The 23526-nt window shown below is 38.2% G+C and overlaps 1 protein-coding gene across 11 annotated transcripts in view; it reads left to right on the top strand.

The window, feature by feature from the left end:
• Positions 1-23526, top strand: part of LOC129718570 (neurexin-1b) — a 265446-nt gene that overhangs the window by 121021 nt on the left and 120899 nt on the right. The gene's annotated exons all lie outside the window — the stretch shown is intronic.

The raw sequence follows: 23526 nt of genomic DNA, 5'->3' as shown, positions 1-23526 counted from the left end.
AATTTTAAACTTGCATTTCGGATTTTGCAACTTGTTTGAAACTTGCCACTTGAACTCGCAACTTGAAATATGCAACTTGAAATTTGTTACTGGAAAGCTGTTACTTGAAGCCTGCAACATAAAACTTATAAATTAAAATTTTGCAACTTGAGCTTTCCACTCGAAACTTGCTACTTGAAACTTGAAAATTGCAGCTTGAAACCTACAACCCGAAACTTGCAACTTGAAATTTGAAACCTACAATTTGAAGCTTGCAACTTCAAACTTGCAACTTGAAATTTTTTACTTGAAACTCGCTACTTAAAACATGCAATTTCAAACTTTCATTTCGGATCTTGCAACTTGTTTAAAACTTGCCACTTGAAACTTGCAGCTTGGAACATGCAACTTGAAATTTGTTACTTGGTTACTCAAAAGATCAAAGCCTGAAGCTTGAAATTTGTTACTTGAAACCTGCAACTTATTACTTTAAACTTACAAATTAAAATTTTGCAATTTGAAGCTTGCCACTTGAACTTGCTACTTGTAACTTGCACCCAAAAATTTGCAACTTGAAATTTGAAACTTACAATTTAAAACTTAAAGTAGGAACTTTTTAACATGAAACATGAATCTCGTAACTTACAACTTTAAACTTGATACTTGCTACTTGTAACTTGTAACTTGTATTGGTTAGCTTAAACTTGCAACATGAAACTTGAAATCTACAATTTGAAACTTAAAGCAGGAATTTTGCATCGTGAAACTTAAATCTCGCAACCTGTTACTCCGAATATTAATGTTAAAACTTCGAATCGAATCGAATAAGAATCGATCATTAAGGAACAAAAAAAAACAGAATTTAAAGTCGAGAGTCAGAGTTCTAGAATCTAGAATTTGGAACCAAAAATTAAGAACAAAGATTCCAATTCAAGTACATTTCAGTATCAAAAGAGTCAAGAGAGTTCAAAATTAAAATCTAAAAACTAAAGAGCGAGAATCGAAAATCCAAATTCAAGAACCATGAAGCGAGAATCAAAAACACTAAAGAGAGGATCAAGAAACGAGAACCAAGAATCGTGAGTCGTGAGTCGATACCGGCAAACGAGAAATAAGGAACGAGAATCGTGAGCCAACAGTCGAGAATAGAGATGTGAGAAATAAGTATCGAAAATTGAGAATCGAATCAAAAATATCTAGCTTTCCACGAGCGGTAAAGGTCGGGTAATTTTCAATCGCAGTAACAGAGTGAAAAACATAAAAAAATTGCAACGTAGCATAGCAACTTTCATAAACAGTTTTGTTTATTTTAGTTCATGCATGTGCACGGCGAAATTTAAATAACAAAACACCCATTGTTTGTTGATGTTGCTATGCTACGTTACGACGTTGTTATATTTTCTTCTCCGTTGCTGTGATTGAAATTTCCGTGGAAAGCTGGATAGGTCGAGAATAGAGAAAAAACGATAGTCTAGAAAAATTAAGAATCGAGAGCTGAGTACCAAAATTATAGAGTCAAAATTCGAAATTCGAAAATTTAGAGTCAGAATCTAGAATAAAAAATTAAGAACTGGGAATCGAGAATCAAAAAAAAAAACTGAGAATGAAAAATCAAAAATCTAGATTCAAGAACCGAGCATCAAAATGGAGAAAAAAGAAAAAAAAATGGAAATCTAGAAACGGTAACCGAGCGACTAACAAGAATTGAAAATCGAGATTAGGAGAAGAAAATTGTAAATCAACTCGAGTATTGAAAAAAATATCAAAACGGAGGTTGGACACACGAAATTAAACTGCTGATTGAAAATGTTGTATGAGGAAAAAAATGCGGATTTAAAACAAAAGGGAAGTTATTTTCGGAATTTCGTACAAACAAAGAGTTAAAGCGCGATCGAATTTTATTTTTTGCATATATAAATACGAAAAAATCACCGGCTGAACAAGAACAGAACGAATACTATGCGGCGCAAACAAGTTTTAGCAGCCATAGTGCATGCACATTAATTGGAGTTAACTCCAGTGCAAAATCTCTCAAGAAAATGTTAAACTTTCAATCATTTATTTGGTTGTCCTCAAAAGGACAGTTTCCTGTTGAATTTAAAATTTGGATATTATGCTGATTGCACCTTTATGCTTGTGTTGTTGCCAGAACAAACCGACAAAAATGCCCCGATAGCGGGAATGATAGGGTTGAAAGAGAGAATAAATCATTGTCTATTTTTCAATCTTCTTAAGAGAAAATACCCACAACTCTTACAATGCATGCAGTTGTTGTTGATGGAACTCTTAGCCACGCAACAAAACAACACGCTGTATCGCGTTGCGGCTCAGAAGCAAGTCAAGATGGAAGCAGATCGCAGAAGATGCAGCGCACTCTCACGCTGTTGCGTGTTGCATATTGCAGCTGTGCGGCTGGGGAAACAACAAAATTCATTTAATTTTCAGTAGAACACGCCGAGCTTCTGACTGAAATCGATTAGTTTTGTATTTATGTACATTAGGGTGGCAATGCGATGTATGGAAAAATCGAATTCAAAGAACCGACCATGTACATTTTGCTTTTTTGCTCAAAATAATAACCTGTGCCTAATTTCAGCTTAATCAAACATGATTTAGGGATGCCTCGAAGCGCCTAAAATTTCAGTATTTTGACACTCAAAAATTAACATTCCTAATAGAAAATTGTGTTTAAGATGCCTAATAAACATTGAAGAGATTTACATGTGGTTTGGTAACCCTAATAAACATTATCGAATTTTGGTAAACATCACACTACTGCGTATGACCACATACATAATTTGATTATACTAGTTTACTCGACAAAATACTCGCTCTACCATCTGTGCTACATTCTTGATATTGGAACTGGTTTCTTACTGCCGTATTGTATTTCAAGTTGACAGCTAAAAAAAAATAACAGCGAATGAATTTTCAAAGAAGAAAGAATTATTTAGAAAAGCAGTGGCTAATCAGTCATGAGCTCGTTTCTGTTCCCGATTATTATTTCCGACACATTTTGGCCTAACCTTTTTTTTAAGGTAGCTTTTCATGGTTGCCTTCTCCCCAGTTTCGCAAGACCCAAAGAAATTTTATTTCGTTTATAATAAGGAAAATGAATCTTATTTCGTGTTGACTTTGAATGGAGTCCTCACGAACCCACTAATCGTGTTGCAGCTTGGAACCAGAGGCAGTTTTTTTTTTCTTGTCGGTTGTAAGCAAATAGCAGAAGGAGCACCACTCTCAGCCACGCAACAGTTAACTACGATGGTGCGCATTGCATATTGCAGCTGTGTGGCTGGGCGACAAAATCCCGCTCGGATTGAAGTGATTGTAAATGAAAACCCAGCAGAAAATTTTTAAGCCATCAGAAAATCAGAAAACGAGAGTTTAATCTGAAATATAAAATTGAGAATAGAGCACGAATCAAGGGCCATGTGTCGAGATTTGAGAATGGAAGAGCTAAAATTGAGAATCGGAACGCAAAAAAAAAATCTATAAAAGGCAATCGAAAATCGTAAAACAAGAATCGTGAAACGACAATCGAAAATCATGATTCACAAATTGATAGTCGTAATTCAGCGAGAATCGGGAATCAGAGTGTACTTTGATAAACACAAGTAGAACAAGAATCGTCGGCAGTCGGCAGTCTAAAAAAGTAATTTAAGAAACAAGAACTCGAAAATCTGGAGATGCGTTGCATCGATTTGAGATTCGAGAATTCTAGAAACACGAATCGGAAAACGCAGTTCAAATATATGTTTTTGAAAGTGACATTTGCTTAGAAAACGCAGCTTTTTAAGATGATATATAAATACTACTAGGCTAAACAACCCAATTAAAAATCAAGAGAATCGAGAAAAAATGATAATCTAGAGTCATAAAAGTTTAGATATAAAAACAAGAATCGAAAAACGACTCACAAGACATGAAAAGAAGCATCGTAAACCGCAAATAAACTTGACAAAATAATAATCACTAAGCAAAAACCAAGAAATGAAAATCTCAAGAATCAAACATCAAAACTCCGAGAATCGTTAACCGGGAGTCTAAAATCTAGAATTGAAAATCGAGAATAGAATTCCTAGTCCAATTGAGAATCGAAATTCATCAAACTGAATAATTATAAATTGGAAATCTTGAGTTAAGAAACAAAATTACAGAAGCAAGACACGAGCCTGGAAAAAAATCGGGAACCAGGAATAGGGATTCGGTAATCACAGATCGATAATGTGAGTACTGATAATCGAAGAACCAAAAATCGAGAATCGGTAATCGGTAATTGAAAATTAGGAAATAAGAAACATTTATTGAGTATTGAACAATTAGAAGGGATATACAAAATCGAAATTCTAGGTTGTTTATAAGACACGACCGCAAGGTTAACATAGAAGTTCGGCAGCCTATCTTATATCAATGTATTTCTTGCAACTTCGGTTTGGCAATTTAGATCGATTTGGCAACTTGCAACTTAGATCGATATCTTCCTATATAGACCCTGTTAGGAGAACGGTGAAAGAAATTCTGCAAAACATTTCATAAACGTTTGAGATTACTTGTATTTCCCAGACAATTAAAATATGTAGTAACAGTTTTCGGTTTCAGTACTTTTGATTGTTGAAAGCGAAGCAAGTATTGTCGTTCTGTGAAGCTATAGTTCCTACTGCGGAGTTCTACGAAGCATACGTTCATTGAATTGTAAAAAAGAGATATTAGCTTCTTAGCTCCCCAAAGTTTCAATTTGATTATGAAATAGTTATATTCCGGCCAGAACACCACGACTTCGGTATTCTTGATGAACAACGCAACTTCCGGCAGGCACTTCGTACTATGAATTTCCCCGTCCAGGGCCAGTCTGGAGGGAAAAACGAGCGGCTTCGATCAGTGCGTCTTGAACTGTCCTACAGATCAGACGTTTTTTCGGTTGCTTGTGGACTGGTCTTTGACTGCCTATAGCTTCAAAGTTTGTGTTTTGTCAGTGTGTCTTTTAAAGATTACCTGAAAGTTATTTCCCATCAGTCTTTCTCAAGACTACCTACTTTTGAATTTAACATTTGTTTTAACTTTTTTCGTATCACCTGAAATGGCTGGACGGAAAAAGAAACCTCGCATCGCTGCGGGGAGGAAAAGAGAGGCATCTCTTTCTGACACATCGAGTGTCTGTAGTGACAATCCTTTTGATATTTTGCCTGAGCAAGAAGCTGGTGAAATGGAAGTTACCAATAATGAAACTATACAAAATATAAAATCTTTAAAAAAGGAGAAAGTTCCACCTATTGTGGTAACTATTTCTTCTGAATTTAATATATTCAAAAAGGAACTTTCAACGTTTGTTTCTGACGTTAAAGTTACCTATCAAATTGGCCGTAGAGGTGAATGCCGCTTATTGGCCGACTCAGTAAAGGGCCGTGATCGTCTTGTTCAGTATTTAACTGACAAGATGTACAATTTTTTTACATATGACACCAAGAACGCCAAGCCGTTCAAGGTTGTCTTGAAAGGTCTCACCAACGATCAAACCGTTGATGAGATCAAACGTACGTTAACAGAATTACTTGGCATAGCCCCTACCCAAGTAATTCTAATGAAACAAAAATCACGAGGCGAAAACAGTCAGAGAACTGGAATTTCCCTTGTTAATTATTTAATTCATTTTAACCGCAATGAGGTTAACAACTTAAATTTTTTTGAAAAAGCACATGCTTTGTATAATGTGCGTGTAAAGTGGGAAATTTATAGGAAGTATGGCGGAGGTGAAAAGCATATCACCCAATGCCGTACTTGCCAACGTTATGGCCATGGTTCCAAATTCTGTAACATGGACCAAAAATGTCTTAATTGTGGAGACTCTTCTCACAAAAAGGACACATGTCCTGTGAAAGAGAGTAAAAATTTTCGCTGTGCGAATTGTAACGGCAACCATATGTCAAATTTTTATCAATGCCCAGTCCGTTTAGCAATTGTTAAGGCAAGGCAAGGTAAACAAAATTCAATTTCTCAATTAAAACCAACTTCAAAACAAAATTCTCCAAGCGTACCAGTGACGCATAGTTTACCTACTCCTTTGCATACCCGTTCAACTTATGCACAGGTTACAGGTAGTTCGAACATTATACCGCCTAGTGTTGGTAGTTCGAAAATGACCGTTAATATGGGTAAGCAAAACAGGCTAGAAAATAATTGTACACCTATCACTCCAGCTAATATTGCTGCCGAAAATATTTTTTCTAATGTCAACTGCCTGGGGCCTATTACGGCAGGTAAACTTTCTTTTTTGCAACAGGCAATGTTCGATCTTATAAACGCCATGTTGCAGGCAAAATCAATGTTTGAAGCCATTCAAATAGGCACAAATTTTACTATTAAAATTGTTTCTAATTTAAAATTTAGCAATGATTTTAAATAAAACAATTAAAATATTAAATTGGAATGCTCGCTTATTGAAGGCCAATGAGAATGAGCTTTTTAATTTTTTAACAGTAAATAATGTGCATATTGCAATTATTACTGAAACATTTTTGAAACCTAACATAAAATTAAAATATGATCCCAATTACGTGGTTCATAGATATGATAGGATTCAGGGTTCCGGCGGTGGAGTTGCAATTGTTATTCATCGCCGAATCAAACATCGTGCTCTTCCCCATCTTGAGACGAAAGTTATTGAAACTTTGGGAATTGAAGTTCAAACTGAACTTGGGATTTTATTTATTGCCGCAGCATATTTACCATTTCAATGCACACGCGAGCTCAAAAATTATTTTAAAGGTGATTTACAAAAACTCACCAGAAATCGTTCGAAATTTTTCTTAATCGGCGATTTTAACGCTAAACATCGTTCATGGAATAATTCTCAAAGTAATTCCAATGGCAAAATTTTATTCAACGATTGTTCTTCAGGATACTATTCTATTTTGTCTCCGAATAGTCCTACATGCTTTTCTTCTGTAAGAAACCCTTCAACAATTGATTTGGTGCTTACAGATCAAAGTCATGTATGTAGTGATTTGATCACACATGCTGACTTTGATTCTGATCATCTTCCAATAACTTTTTCTTTATTACATGAATCAGTTTTAAACCCTCTGAGCTCTGTTTTTAATTATAACAAGGCTAATTGGGAAAGATACAAAACTCGTATTGAGAGAAATTTCAATAATGAGCTTGATTTGCAAAACGAAGTGAATATTGATTCCGCTTTGGACGCGTTAAAATGTGCAATTGTTGATGCCAGGAATTATTCTGTTCCAAAGGCTCTAGTGAAATTTGATTCACCAATAATTGACGAAAATCTTCAACTTCTAATTCGTTTGAAAAATGTCCGCAGACGTCAATATCAACGTTCTCGTGACCCTGTTTTTAAAACTATTTATAAAGATTTACAGAAAGAGATTAAACATAGATTTACTCTTCTGAGAAATCAAAATTTTGAGACTAAAGTTGAAAAATTGAAACCATATTCAAAACCATTTTGGAAGCTGTCGAAGATTCTTAAGAAACCTTCAAAGCCTATTCCAGTTTTAAAAGATGGTGAACGTTTTTTTGTATCCAATGAACAAAAGGCTCAAAGACTTGCTCAGCAGTTTGAGAGTGTTCATAACTCAAATTTGAATTTTGTGAGTCCAATTGAAAATGAAGTCACACGTCAATTTGATTTAATTTCTTCCCAGAATTTTTTACCTGCAGAAATAATTGAAACTAACTTGAATGAGATTAAATCAATTATTAAAAATTTCAAAAATATGAAAGCACCTGGTGACGATGGAATCTTTAATATACTAATCAAACATCTCCCTGAGAGCACAATGGAATTTTTAGTGAAAATTTTCAATTGCTGCTTCAAAATTGCATATTTTCCCAAATTATGGAAAAATGCAAAAATTACTCCCATTTTAAAACCGGATAAGAACCCAGCTGAAGTTTCAAGTTATCGACCAATCAGTTTGCTTTCTTCAATAAGTAAACTGTTTGAGAGAATTATTCTTAACAGAATGATGTCACACATCAACGAAAATTCAATTTTTGCAAATGAACAGTTTGGATTTCGCCATGGGCATTCCACAACTCATCAATTGCTCAGAGTTACTAATATGATACGAGCTAACAAATCTGAAGGTTATTCCACTGGAGCTGCTCTTTTAGACATAGAAAAAGCATTCGACAGTGTTTGGCATAAAGGTTTGATTGCGAAATTGCAAACTTTTAATTTTCCAATTTTCCTAATCAAAATCTTAAAAAATTATCTTACTGATCGAACTCTGCAGGTTGTCTATCAGAATTCAAAATCTGATAGATTTCCTGTCAGAGCAGGTGTACCTCAAGGTTCAGTCTTGGGTCCAGTTCTGTACAACATATTCACTTCAGATCTTCCTGATTTGCCTCCAGGATGCACAAAGTCATTGTTCTGCGATGACACAAGCATTTCCGTAAAAGGAAAAAGTCTTCGTGTCATATGCAGTCGATTGCAGAAAAGTTTAGATATTTTTTCTTCCTACTTGCAAAAGTGGAAAATCTCTCCCAATGCTTCTAAAACTCAAATGATAATTTTTCCGCATAAGCCTAGGGCTTCTTTCCTCAAGCCAAACAATAATCACGTTGTCAAGATGAATGGGGTAATTTTAAGTTGGTCTGACAAGGGACTAATTTATGATAAAAAACTTATTTTCAAAGAGCACATTGAGAGTATACAAGCCAAGTGCATCAAATATACGAGATGTTTATATCCTCTCATTAACAGGAATTCTAAACTTTGTTTAAAGAACAAACTTTTGACTTACAAACAAATTTTTAGACCAGCAATGCTTTATGCTGTACCGATCCGGTCAAGTTGCTGTTCAACAAGGAAGAAAACGCTTCAAAGGATTCAGAATAAAATTCTGAAAATGATTTTGAAGCGTCCTCCTTGGTTTGGTACACTCGAATTACATAGACTTACTGGTGTTGAACCATTAGAAGCTATGTCAAATAAAATTATTAACAATTTTCGACAAAAATCGTTGCAATCCTCAATTGCTACGATAAGCTCTCTTTATAGCCAATAAGTTAGCAATTAAGTTAGTTGTAAGTTTACTTCCCCTTTTCTGACAAGTAGGTTTAAATCCCTACGAATGATAAGTCCTAATTGCGAAAGCAAACAAATCCTAACAATTAAAATTACAAATTTCTAACAGTGTTGAGAAGTCACCATTTGTGATTGGACACACATACTCATTATTTACTAATATTTATCATAAATACTTAAGCTACTAACAAATCCCCCCTTTTTTTTTTAAAAAAAAAGAGCGGCTTTAACGTCCCTTTCTCGCTGATTGTCAGCCACAGCAGCACCTTTTTGGGGAACTTTGTGTGTTAAATGAACTTCACCTCGGAGCTCACTTCCTTCCTGGGAGAAATAAAATACCTGGGAGAAATAAAATACGAACCACCGCCACGTCGCAATTCGCCGGGAAAATTAACTTGATTGTTCAGCCGTTGCCGCTGCGTCATTACTTGCATCTCCGAGACCAGTGGACGGAACTACCGCTTCCTGACTGAACGGAGTAGCTTCACTGTTTTTGCCATTACAGTTAGAGTTCGACTGACAGAGCTGTCTGCTGACTCATGGGTTACTATGATTGATGCAATTTTTGGCCATTTTTTTTTTTTAATGCAAACCCGCATTATCAATAACCATAAACGGATGATAATCCATATGGTTTAACGATACCCCATACAGACGGGACTATAACCCGAACTAGTTATTAGGCACGTTTTATGGTTATTGATTATGCGGGAACGCATTAAGCTGAAACGCGTATGTCCTGATCGTAGGCGAGATAAACCGCGTTGGTTGTGGAGGTTTCACCTTTCAGTTTGAGGATAAAAGGGGTTGTTTAACTAAACCATTCTCAAAACCAGGAGGAACGAATAGCACAGTTCACAATATTTTTTGACATAATCATGTCGTGGAACATATTCGGTGGCCAGTGTACCGAACGACCAAAATAAAGAAAATTCTCAAGTTGATAGGATTCAGTATTGCCTTGGATCTAATCAAAAACTGTATTCTGAGAGGGGCACCTTTGGGCACTTGCGGAATCCGACAGAATGTGTAATGGTTTGTTAGCTGGTGTAGTGACCGCTACTAATAGTGCGATCGACTGTACGTGGAAGAGCTGACGGCGAATACGTCGATCGCTGTTTCGGTTCAACCACGAATAAATCGCGTGGAGTCACCATTAAGCACAAAGAGGTACAAATTTTCCGGTATTTCGGTTAAAAGCGGTGGTTGGTTTTAAGACTTCGCCACAGAGAGTAGTGTCCATAAGAGTCACTTAGAAGTAAAAGCGGACCTGAAATTTTGTGCAGGTTATGGTAGAGCTCGGTAAGTTTACCGTTAGACAAGAAAACATACACAACCGTTATCGGAAAAGGATAATTGGATGTCTTCAGATATGCCAAGGTAGTCTTTTACCAATCGTTTTTAATCGACACGGTTTTTGTAATAACCGTCGATATTCCACTTTATATAAAAAGGTGGTTGGTGCGATTTCCCTTGTTCGGAGGATTCAGTAGTGAATTTGGCCGATGGGACGGTGTTGGAGCGACCCGAAACCCTTTTGGGATGAGACTAGAGGTTATAGTCAAGAAATTCCGCGATGGTCTTGCGGGTATAAGGCGAGATTATCGCCCCGTGGAAAAGGATGATGGTTGGGAGTCAGCATTGACGGCATTACGGAGCGTGATCTGGTGGAAACAGTGTTGGAATAAGACGCACCATGAAAGTGAAACCCTGTTGAGGGATCGTAAAGCTATTCCTCGTCCCAGTAATGCCCAAGAAAAGTCCCGCCAGAGTTTCCAAAAATACCATCCCATCTTCGCTGTTCGAACGTTTTTAGTGTCCATTATTGTCCTGAGGGGTTTCACTTCTTCATTGACGTACGCTCCTGTGATCCGATCACATTTGTGGTTTTTCTGGTTGTTAGTTCTGTAGGATTGGCGTCAACAGTAACAGAGCCTGAGAGAGTCAATACAAGAAATTAGTTAGTTGAGCTTGTATAATGTGGTAATAATTCTTGCCCTCAGTGGTTGGCTCATTGCTGTTGCTATTATGAGGTTTTCTCTCTGATCTGAGTGTCGCGAGAAGTGTTATTAGTGAATTTGTTTCACTCCTTTTTTTGGCACTGGTCAACACAGGTGACATCTTATAGCTCAAACTGTAAAAAAAAATGGAAGATTACAGCTATTCAACCATTCCTGTGGATTTTGGGGCCTCTAGCCATTTAAAAAACGCGCCAATAGCTCCCACCCATTCCAACGCGAACGTTAACCGTGCGTCTCCTTTCCTGTGGAATCGGTGGAGACGCTAGATCAACCATTTGACAGCCTTTTGAGGAACAAGTTTATGGGGACTTTTGGATCTAAAGCTCTATAGTAATATTCTAGAGAAAAACTTTCAGGAGGCGGTTATTTTTGTGTTATCACAAATTAGGATGACGAAAATATTCTATGAAATCATATAGGGAAAGAAGCAGTGGGTTTTATTAATCGAAATAAACGGGCCTCAATCTCCTGAATTTTGATCAATATCGACAATTTCAATGATGGGAACGAAAACTCTGATTACCTAGCTGTTTCACGAATATATAAAATTCCGTTCAAAACATTGCAGCTATTCAGCCGCTATTTGGGTGCTGAAGAAAATCCCCTGCAAAACAGATGTAAACTGCTTAAAATCTGAAATCTGAATCAGAAAACAAGTGCTGACAGAGAAAAAGATAGAGAAAAATACTTATGCTTGTATTTCACCTAACAAATCTCAAGTATTTATTCTCAATACACATGCGGCTCCTTAAGCTGCTCAAAATATGTTCCCTACCCTATCTAACTATCGTATCTTTGTCGATAAAATTGAAAATTATACTAGGTAGACTGTTGCTGTTTCGTTGTAAAAAAAATTTCAATCAATCATTTTCAGCTATCAAAATTTGGTTCACGTTTTTTTTGAGAAACTTATATAAAAAAGACTTATAAATCATGTTAGTACCCACAATTCAACTTGAGAAGGTGTGAAGGTATGAATCAACCTTCACAAGTGTACAGTTTGCTAGTTTGGATGAACGATATGCTCATTATGTGAATTAAGAAGTAGGGGCCAACATATTCCTCTCATACAATATGAAAACACAAATTAAAACTAGAAAAAACGCATCTGTTCTAACTAAACCAATCTACAAATCCATGAAATGGATTCTTCTTAGTTCTCTTTAGATTTATCATAAGGCATAAATCCTCAAAAACTTACTTGAAAGCTCTAAACTTGATATCATAGTCGAGCATCTGCATTCGAAAACTCATTTATTTCAATCACCTACCTCAGAAAACAAAACCCACGCATTGCTCTATACGGCTACAACGGCACTTGTTCAGAAGCCAACAAAAGTTTTTTCGTCATTAGCGGACCACTTTTTATTTTAATCACTCACTTCATTAAGAATACTTTATTTTTTAAAATGTTCACCTCAAAATTCCAAAAACAAGCTTCAATTTGCAGAAATATATGAGATGAATTTTTACAAATCCTAAATTCTGTATGTATATTAGGGTGCCAATCATCGTATGGAAAAAAGTGACCAAAAAAATTCAAAAAGAAACCCCATACAAAATGTTCACCTGCTCGAAAAAACACGCTGTGCAAAATTTCAGCTCAACCGGACTTAAAATGGGGTGACGCAAAGCGATTGAAGTTTGCCTTTTTTGAAAACCAAAAAATCACCCAAGGGAGGGGGGGGGTGCGTGAAACTTCGGTTTTCGATTTTTTTTTGATGCCAAATGACTTAAAAATGCATGAAACGTCGAGAATTGGTGTCTTTTGAAAGAATTTTTTTTTTTCAAAAATCGACTCTCTGGGACTGTTTATTTTTTCAAATGTGGAAGGCGGAGTTTAAAACATTTAGAACTGATGTAATGAAATTGATCGCTAGTCTCACGAAATAGCCTATATAATGATATACACTACAACTAGCATCGAATACATTATGTTTCATTAGGGTGGTTCATTTATTCGACATAGGGTAGTTCATAATATTGTGGACAAATGAGTATAAAATAAAAAAAAACACGTTTCACTGAATACCAATAGAAAAATTCCTGAAAATATGATATTTGTTATATCATTGTCGTTAGGGTGGTAATGTTGAATTGGAAAAAATACCATGTAAAATGGCAAGACAAAACAAATTTACAAAATGTTTCAAAAAAACTACTCTTTGCAAAGTTGTAGATAATATTTTGGTCTTTAAAAAAAACACTCTAAAACAAATTATTAATTTTAAAAAAAATTAGAAGAAAGTTAAAAGTCAATTATCCAAAACAGCCCATTTGAAAAAACGATTTAAAAAAAAAAACTACGAAAGATTACCTGAACAACGAAACCGGTCATGGAGAAATCCGAAAAAAATTTTTTCACAGGGTGCAGTTTTTTTGGAAAAATTATGCCACTATGCCTATCGAATGAACCGTTTTGAATGTAAAAATATTTTTAATTCCTCATAGAGTGCTCTATTGGAAATTAAATATATGCTTACAGTCGAAACGGTTTGTTTGATTTCGGCATAGTGTCTTCGCAAAGTTGTAGATAGTATTTTGGCCTTCCAAAACAAAAATATGCCTTTGAAAAAATAATTGAAAATTTTTTTTTTTTCAAAATATATTTTTTTTTTCAAAAAATGATAATTTTTTTTCTTGGTTTCTTAATGATTAGAAGGTTTCATTGTTTTGGTAATCTTTTGTAGGTTTTATTAAAAAATCAGATTTGTGAAAAATTAGCTCTTTTGAATAATTAATTTTTAATTTTTCTTCTAACTTTATTTATCGACTAAATAATTTTTTTAAGTGTAATTTTTTTTTGGAAAAACAGAATTATCATCTACAACTTTGTCGGAGACGTAACACAAATCAAACAAACCGAAGTGCTTTTTTATATTTCATACTCATTTTTCACAATATTAAGAACCACCCTATGCCGAATAAATGAACCACCCTAATGAAACATTATGTAATCGATGCTAGTTATAGTGTATACCATTATACAGACTATTTTGAGAGACTAGTGATCAATTTCATAAGATAAATTCTAAACATTTTGAACTACGCCTTCCACAATTAAAAAAACCACTAAGTCACAGAGCATCGATTTTTGCAAAAAAAAAAAATCAGATGACACCAATTCTCGACGTTTCGTGCGTTTTTAAGTCATTTGGCATCAAAAAAAAAAATTTCGAAAACCGAAATTTCACGTACCGGGTGATTTTTCGGTTTTCAAAAAAGGCAAACTTCAATCGCTTTGCGCCACCCCATTTTAAGTCCGATTGAGCTGAAATTTTCGACAGGGTGTTTTTTCGAGCAGGTATGGTTTGTATAGGTTTTTTTTTTTTTTTGAAATTCGAGATGACCATTTTGGCTGGCACCCTAATGTATTTTCATCTGTTTTCACTGCATTGAAGATAATCAAAAGTTGCCAAATCCAATTCTGCTAATCCGAAAAAGTCATACTGAAAATGTTGAATTATTTCGACATAATTGACATAAATCGACAGCACTGCAGTAGTTACTTAGGTTACCAATTTTGCACTTAAACAACTACAGCGAATATCGAGGTAACCTACTACGACGGTTTGGGGCTACGTTCATTCACGAAAGTAACAAACAGTGTGATGAATATGGGAGCGTCGTTAGATGAAAAATTGAGCAGTGACTTAAGTTTCGAGATGAGTATGGGAGCATTGTGAGAAATGGTTCGTTTTACAAAATTCAGGATAAATCTAGCTAAGTTTACTTAATTTCCATTGCTGGGCGATTCTATAAGAGCATGTGTTCGAGCCAACCGGTTCAGCTCGATGTAATTTCGGTTTTGTTTACCCCTCGTCAACGCAAACGCAAATTTTGACAGCTCGACGTGTTTGACAGCCGCTTTCTGTTGGAGCATTTTCTCGAGTTTTCCAGATGGTGAATACGTTCCTTCATAGTTTTTTTTTTGTTTTCCGTTTCGAATGTTCTAGAAATTAGTACATTGCTATAAATAGGACAGTGGCAGTAGAGATAGATTCATTCGTGTTAAAGTATAATATAAGTTTGAGTGAAATAATTGGAAGTTCTTCATCCGAAAATCCTGCGAAGTGATAGAACCATCCGGAATGTTCCCGTAGTGATTTAAGTACAGTCCATTGTCTCGACATAATTTGGTCCTTCGAACCGGATATCGGGAATAAATTTGGTATTCCGGTGGTTCCGCGTGTGTGATGAAACGCTCGAGAAGTGAGCCATGTGAAAGATAGACTATTAAAAGAACAGTGAAATTGGACACCAAATAAGTGAACGCACGTGCTAGTGCGAAGCCATTGAAAATTTTGAAGTGGCCATCTTGAAGTGTACAGAGTCGATGGCTTTTAAATCGAAGATCGTGCAGTGATAATTTATCTGCTAATATTGCAAAAGGCGCAAACTTTAGTAACCGTGAGCACAGACTAGGCTGTGTTCCGTTCCCGTTCCAAGCATAAGGTTTGGAACTAGTTTGCGTCTTAGGTGGAATGTCCGGAAGTGCTTCTGTGCATCCGCAGAGTCCTATCGTAGCTGATAACGCACTTGGGCAATCAGCTTCGTCATCCTCTACTCCCCTTAGCAAACGCCAGAAAAGAAAGTTAAAATTGAAGGAAAAGTTGCAAGCCATGGAGCAACTTAACACACTCATCCACCGCCGCGGCGTTGCAAAAGGTAAGGTAACGAAAATATTCAATACTTGCCAGTCCGACGACAATACGCTTGTTCTGACTGAAGCACAAGTGAAGGTTTATTCACGTAAGCTAGAAGCTGCTTACAAAGAGTATCAGGCTATACATGATCTGATAATGACGCTAGTTAGTGACGATGATCGTGAGTCGCATGACGAACACTATGAAACATTCGATAACCTCTACGACGAAGTATCCATATTGCTCGAAGAGCAAATTGCTAGAATCAGTTGTGGTTCTCAAGTTGCAAACGTAAATGCCAGTCAACTGCATGCCGTAGCAGTTCCGCAGGCACCCGTTGTGGTCCAGCAGTCCCTCCGAATGCCAATTCCTACGTTCGATGGCCGATACGAAAGCTGGCCAAAATTTAAGGCAATGTTCAAGGATTTAGTTGATAAAACCCCCGACCCACCTGCTGTAAAACTTTACCACCTTGATAAGTCATTGGTGGGTGATGCAGCCGGTTTAATCGATGCCAAAACCATTAATGAAGGCAACTATGCTCATGCCTGGAAGATGCTAGAAGAAAGATACGAGAATAAGCGCCATTCAATTGATACCCATATACACGGACTGCTCAACCTCAAGCGGATGTCAAAAGAAAACCACAGTGAATTGAGACACCTGGTGGATGAGTGTTCCCGACACGTAGAAAGCCTCAAATTCCTTCAGCAAGAGTTTACCGGGGTATCCGAGCAGATTGTTGTCCATCTGCTAGCAAATTCCTTGGATAAGGAAACCAGAAGACGTTGGGAATCAACCATTGCTCATGGCCAGTTACCAAATTACGCTGATACCCTAAAGTTTCTGAAAGATCAATGCTTCGTTTTAGAACGCTGTGAAGTATCTAAGTTACCTCCAAGTCAGGCCAAAACATTAGCACCAGCTAAATCGAATTACCAAAAATCTTTAGCACTCACGTCCAGCGAAGTAGAGGTTAAGTGCGACTTTTGCGGAAAAGGACATCCAAATTTTACCTGTTCCGAGTTTAAGTCACTTTCCGTACCGCAACGATTAAAGAAGGTACGCGAGAAAAACGTTTGCTTCAATTGTTTAAGAAAAGGTCATCACAGTAGTAATTGCCAATCTGCCAAATTCTGCACAAAGTGCAAACGTCGCCATCATAGTCTGCTCCATTTAGAGGAGCAGCGATCAGCAAACGAACAGGAACCATCACCTAAACCAGAACTCCCTGCTCAGCAGGAAAAAGAGCAGCAGCCTCCACAAGTAACTAGCGCCACCTGCTCATCCGTGAAAACTAGACCGCTGCAGCAAGTATTATTGCTGACAGCTGTAGTGGATGTCATCGATAAAAATAACAACCCCCGCCCCTGCAGAGTTTTACTTGATTCAGCCTCCCAAGCAAACTTAGTGTCCCGAACAATGATGGAAAAATTAGGCTTGAAGCAGAATCCATCCAATATAGTAGTGGCAGGCATTAACAACATAAAGAGCCGTTCGTTGGGTAGTTGCGTCCTCAAAATCCGTTCCAGGTACTCTAATTTTGAAGCCAACGTCAGTTGCTTGATCACGGATTTGGTTACGGCAGACTTGCCATCTTCAAGCGTGGACATAAGTGCCATGAATTTGCCGTCCGGAGTACGTCTTGCAGATCCACAATTTTATCAGAGTGGAAAAATCGATTTGTTGCTAGGAAACCAATGGTTCCTCAAGTTACTGCTACCAGGTGAAATTATATTGGCTGATAATTACCCTATTCTACGAGAAACAATGCTCGGCTGGGTCGTTGGTGGTTGCTGCGATGTGAATACGACAGCAGAACAGACAGTTCACTCACACTCCGTCACGGTGGATGATTTGAATTCGTTGATACAACGTTTTTGGGAGGTGGAAGAGGTGCATTCTGCTTCTAAGGTTTGCACTGAAGAGCAAGAATGTGAACTACATTTCCAAGCCACACATCGTCGTGATGCAACGGGTAGATACGTAGTTCAACTGCCACTCCGCAACACGCTGGATGAACTTGGTGACTCCAGACAAGTGGCCTTGAGAAGATTTTATGCTTTGGAAAAAAGACTTGCTCAGCAACCAGAATTAAAGCAACAGTATACAGAATTCATGGCTGAATATGAGGACCTTGGTCACTGTAAAGAAATAGACGAAAATAAGGACATGCCGGGTATTGGGAAATGGTACCTACCTCACCATGCCGTTTTAAAACCGTCGAATACTACCACCAAATGTCGGGTAGTGTTTGATGCTTCAGCTAAGGTCTCTGGACGCTCCCTCAACGATGTTTTAAAGGTAGGTGCTATTAACCAGAGCGACCTGCAATCCATAGTCCTTCGTTTCCGTGAGCCATGTTATGTTTTGTCTGCCGACATTACAAAGATGTATCGGCAAATTATCGTCGACGAGTGTCACACACCGTTACAACGTGTGTTCTGGAGAATTGATCCATCGTGTCGCCTTCGTGTGCTTGAGCTGACAACCGTCACTTATGGCACTGCATCCGCTCCGTTTTTGGCTACAAGAGCTCTGCTACAGTTGGCAATCGACGAGAGAGCCAAATATCCTATGGCTGCTGACATCATCGAGAAGGATTGCTACGTAGACAACGCATTATTCGGTTTCAATGATCTCAGCACGGCGTCCGCAGCACAAGAGCAGTTGGTCCAGCTGTTGTCCGCCGGTGGCTTTCACCTACATAAGTGGTCGTCGAATAGTCCCAAACTTTTGGAAAAGATCCCTCAATGTGACCGTGAGGAACTCGTCTGTATCGGCGCAGAAGAAGCAATCAAAACGTTGGGTTTGATGTGGAACCCGGCGTCGGATGAATTAATATTTTCTTCGGCACCATCGGATGATAAAAAGACGCCTACAAAGAGACACCTCTTGTCGGTCATCGCACGTATGTACGATCCGCTTGGCTTAGTGGCACCGGTCATCGTGATCGGAAAACTCTTGATGCACAGAATCTGGAAAGCAAAACTGAATTGGGATGAAAGTATCACCGGTGAGTTGAAAAACGAAGTAGAAACTTTCCTTAGGGCCATTGATGGTGTTAGCCAACTTCGTATCCCTCGTCAAATAGTGAATTCCGACGCCGCTGTGTTCGAGTTGCACGGCTTCGCTGATGCTTCGATGCACGCATATGGAGCGTGTGTTTATATACGATCTCTTGTTCCTGAAAAAAAAATCGATGTTAAATTATTATGCGCTAAATCTAAAATAGTGCCAAAGGATGTACTTACCATCCCTCGTAAAGAATTGCTTGCTGCCGGTTTGTTAGTCCGGTTGGTGAAGAAAATCCTCTCCGCACTAAACACTGCATTCAACGAAATAATTTTATGGTCTGACAGCCAAATCGTGCTTGCTTGGTTGCAGAAAAATCACAGTCAACTAGATTTGTACGTTTCAAATCGTGTGCGTGAAATTAAAGAGAGCGGTGAACAATTTCGATGGAAGTATGTTAATACGAATGAAAATCCTGCAGACTTGGTGTCTCGTGGTCAATCTGCTGATAAGCTATTAAGTAATGACCTTTGGTGGAACGGCCCGAGATTTTTACGAGACGAGATGTACGAAATAGATTCTCCAGAGAAGTTAGCTGATGAAGATATTCCCGAATTGAAATGTGTGTCCGCTGTACAAGCAGTGGTTAATATGGATGTTCTACCAATTTTCTTCAAATATGAATCGTTTAGAAAACTGCAACGAGTGTTGGCGTACATATTGCGGTTTTATAAAAACTGCAGAGAAAAGGTTAAGATGAATCGTGTTATTCAGCGATATCCTACAGTGGAGGAACTGCGGTCGGCAATGACTACCATAGTTCGTGTGCTACAATTTCAAAGTCTAGCTGATGAAATTGAAAGAGTGAAGGCAGGTAAGCCTTGCAAGCGGATTGGAAACTTATGTCCAATAATTGATAACGGGCTGTTGAGAGTGGGTGGTAGATTACGTCATTCGAGTTTGACTGATGAAGGTAAACACCAGTTAATTTTACCTGGTCATAATATGGTGGTTCAAAATTTTATAATGGCTATTCATCGTGAGAATCTCCATGTGGGCCCATCTGCTCTTATGGCTATTGTGCGTAGACAGTTCTGGGTTCTGAATTCACGATCCACTTTTCGCAAAGTGACCAGAAATTGCGTCACGTGTTTCAAGTGCAAACCAATAACTGCCAATCAATTCATGGGTGACCTGCCTGCAAGTCGGTGTGATAGAGCTCCAGCGTTCCAAAAGGTGGGTGTTGATTTTGCCGGACCCATTTTTATAAAGCAAACAGGTCGTAAGACTGCTCCCGTCAAGGGCTACATATGTGTATTTGTGTGTCTGGTGACAAAGGGGATTCATCTCGAGGCCGTAGAGAACCTTTCAACCGAGGCGTTTATGAGTGCATTGGTTCGGTTTGTTTCTCGACGTGGACTTCCCGAGGATGTGTATTCTGACCATGGAACAAATTTTGTCGGAGCAAAACATGAGCTGCATGAATTATATGAACTTTTTAGGCAGCAACTAACTGAGAAGAAAATTTTTGAATTTTGTCATTCTCGTCAAATTCGTTGGAGAATGATTCCGCCGAATGCACCACACATGGGTGGGCTATGGGAAGCAGGCGTGAAAAGCACTAAGACGATTTTGAGGAAGGTGTGTCAGTCAGCTTTATTAACAATGAGTGAGTTTTCGACTTTACTGTGCCAAATCGAAGCACTTTTGAACTCAAGACCCTTATATGCTTCATCTGACGACCCGGCAGATTTGGAACCTCTCACTCCGGGTCATTTTCTAATTGACCGACCATTGAATGCAATTCCTGAGCCAACATATGATGAAATCCCCAGCAACCGCCTCTCTCGTTGGCAATATATACAACATCTTAGGGAGATGTTTTGGAAACGCTGGTCCCGTGAATATTTAGTGGAATTACAAGTCCGAGGCAAATGGACTCGTAAGCATGCCAACCTTCGAAAGGGAATGATTGTGCTCATTAAAGAAGACAATCTGCCTCCGCAACTCTGGAAGATGGGAAAGGTGGAAAATACTTATCCGGGATTAGACAACATGGTGAGGACGGTGGAACTGCGAACCAAGGCTGGTTTACTGATGCGACCAATACATAAACTTGCTCCACTGCCAATTTTGGATAATCTACAAGCTTCCGAGACTGAAATCGACGAATCCCGGGGGGAGAATGTTCGAGCCAACCGGTTCAGCTCGATGTAATTTCGGTTTTGTTTACCCCTCGTCAACGCAAACGCAAATTTTGACAGCTCGACGTGTTTGACAGCCGCTTTCTGTTGGAGCATTTTCTCGAGTTTTCCAGATGGTGAATACGTTCCTTCATAGTTTTTTTTTTGTTTTCCGTTTCGAATGTTCTAGAAATTAGTACATTGCTATAAATAGGACAGTGGCAGTAGAGATAGATTCATTCGTGTTAAAGTATAATATAAGTTTGAGTGAAATAATTGGAAGTTCTTCATCCGAAAATCCTGCGAAGTGATAGAACCATCCGGAATGTTCCCGTAGTGATTTAAGTACAGTCCATTGTCTCGACAGCATGTAATCGTGTTTTGTTTATTCGTTCAAGGATTTCTTAAAAAAATGGTATTTAGTCCGTGCATTCTTCGTGATTATCAGCTTAATGAGATGAATAATGGAACAAATACCCTACTCGGCCTGAAAAGGTATGAAAATTTAATGTAATTTTTTCTACGAAGTTCAGCAAAATCGATGGGACTACAACTCTATCTGGAAAGATAAGAAGGTTGGATGCTGGATTTCTTCGAAAATTTGAGTCACTCTAATTTGTGATTACAAGAAAATGTGTGCTCCATCATATTGCACAATTTTGTTGAAGAAGGTTTTTCGCTAGAATATTAATGAAGCACGAACTGCTTCTAACAGCGCTCTAAATCAATCATCTCGATCGATTACACGTTTAAGAGAGTAATTAATTTATCCCAACCTGTTTCTAGTTCTGCCACGCTCAACCTGGCATTCGAAATGTGAAAATCCTTTTTATTTTTTTGCCTTCCGTTTCAATGCAGAGCTTCGATCGATCAATGCTAACAGCAAGAGTGTTGTGCAAACTTTCGATGGGAAACATTTCCGAATCTATATACACATATATGTATGTATTTGCTGCACATGTTGGGCATTGTGCCAACCAGCCAGCAGCCAGCGAACGCCGGAGCTGGCAGACAGAGCAAAATAAATAATTGATTTCGAAGATCGATAACGGGATTTTTGCCACCCATCATCGTCTCTTCTACGTGCAGGTTTTTGTGTGGGTGTCGAATTGCAAAGAACTCCCCGTTAGGAGCTCGTTATAAACTTAAACTCGTCGGAGGTGCAAGCAAACAGTCTTGTATCGAAGTTCTCGACATCTGGTTTTGTTATATGAAACTACAGCAACAAAACCTTTGATGCTCCGTTCAGGGTTGTACCACACAAACTTCCCTAATAACTCTTTTGTCTTGATAAAAAAAAACAACTTCTAGAGTTCACTCAAGAGAAATGAGCACCACTTTAACGATAAAAATGTAAAATATCCCGTTCATTGCCCAACCTCACTTAGAAGTCATCTTCGGTGGGGCTGTACGGAAAGTTAACCTAAAATATATACATCCCGTCAACCAGCCGAACGAATGAAATACGGATAAATAACAAAAACCGAGCGTACAAGCAGAACAACGCGGAGAGAACAACTTTCCCAGAGCCAGATTAAAAAAGTTGTCCTGCAAAATCCGCAAAAAAAGCGCCAAACAACAACGTTAAAGAACGTCACGTCCGATTTGGGATGCGCTCCGCCAGTACTAGCGAAAGGCGGATCTCAAGATCCGCCCTGTGGCCGCAGAAGCGAAACAGGAGAAGTGTCAATCGACGAGACTGAAATGAGTTATAAAAGTTCTGCCCAAAATGATAGTGTTTTTTTTTTTTTGGTTCTCGGATCAGTGAGTTAAAGAGGTTTGTTTTTTTTTGTCTTCGCAGCCACAGAAATAGGATTGATTCCACTTCTGAAGGAATCATAAAGTCATCATGTGCCATCAAGCAAGAATCGAGCAAAAGTACTTACCATGATATACGTTTTTATTCTTCTTGTCTTTTTTTGTGTTATTTGATGAGCACAAACCAAACTCAGAAGGAACGGTGCGGAACGAACGAACCGCGTCGTCATTATCCTCGGCAACATGTGTAACAAATGGAAATAGATTACAATGAAGCTCGCAGATCCGTGTGCACAACTTGAGGGTCGATCGGGTCGGACCGAACAAGAAGCAGAAGCAAAATCCCTGTGGGGTGAAAACTAAAACAAGGTTCGCAACCTTTTTTCTTTGCAAAGTTCGCGCAGCGAAACGAATTATAATCGAAATTGGGTGGACAACAGTTGGTGACAGCTTATTTTTAACAAAAAGCATAATCGATCGTGTTCGACATATAAACCACACATGGACGTAATTATTAAACTAAAGCGAATGAAATGATTTTTCCTCTGATTGGAAATTATCAAATCACTCCTCCTTTATTGGAATTGAAATCACTTTTTCGTTCGCCGAGTTCGAACAGCCGCCTTGGCAAACGGGAGCAACAAGTTTGCTAAGTTTGATGGCGACCGTCTCTGCCATAAACTCAACCGTGAACAACCGCACAGTGCCGTGGCCGGAGATGGTAACGGACGTGAAAGCAGCAGCAGCACGATTTCGATTAACGATAAATCAGATCCGGCGTCATCGCACTCAGTTTTCAGTTCAGAAATCAAAAAAAATACCAAAGAGGGCGAAAATCAATTTCCCATTCGACAGGTTTCGAAAGC

Source organism: Wyeomyia smithii, chromosome 1 (assembly GCF_029784165.1).
Source record: "Wyeomyia smithii strain HCP4-BCI-WySm-NY-G18 chromosome 1, ASM2978416v1, whole genome shotgun sequence".
Lineage (NCBI taxonomy): Eukaryota > Metazoa > Arthropoda > Insecta > Diptera > Culicidae > Wyeomyia > Wyeomyia smithii.
The sequence above is the reverse complement of the archived record's forward strand: the minus strand, read 5'-3'. Positions and strand labels throughout refer to the sequence as shown.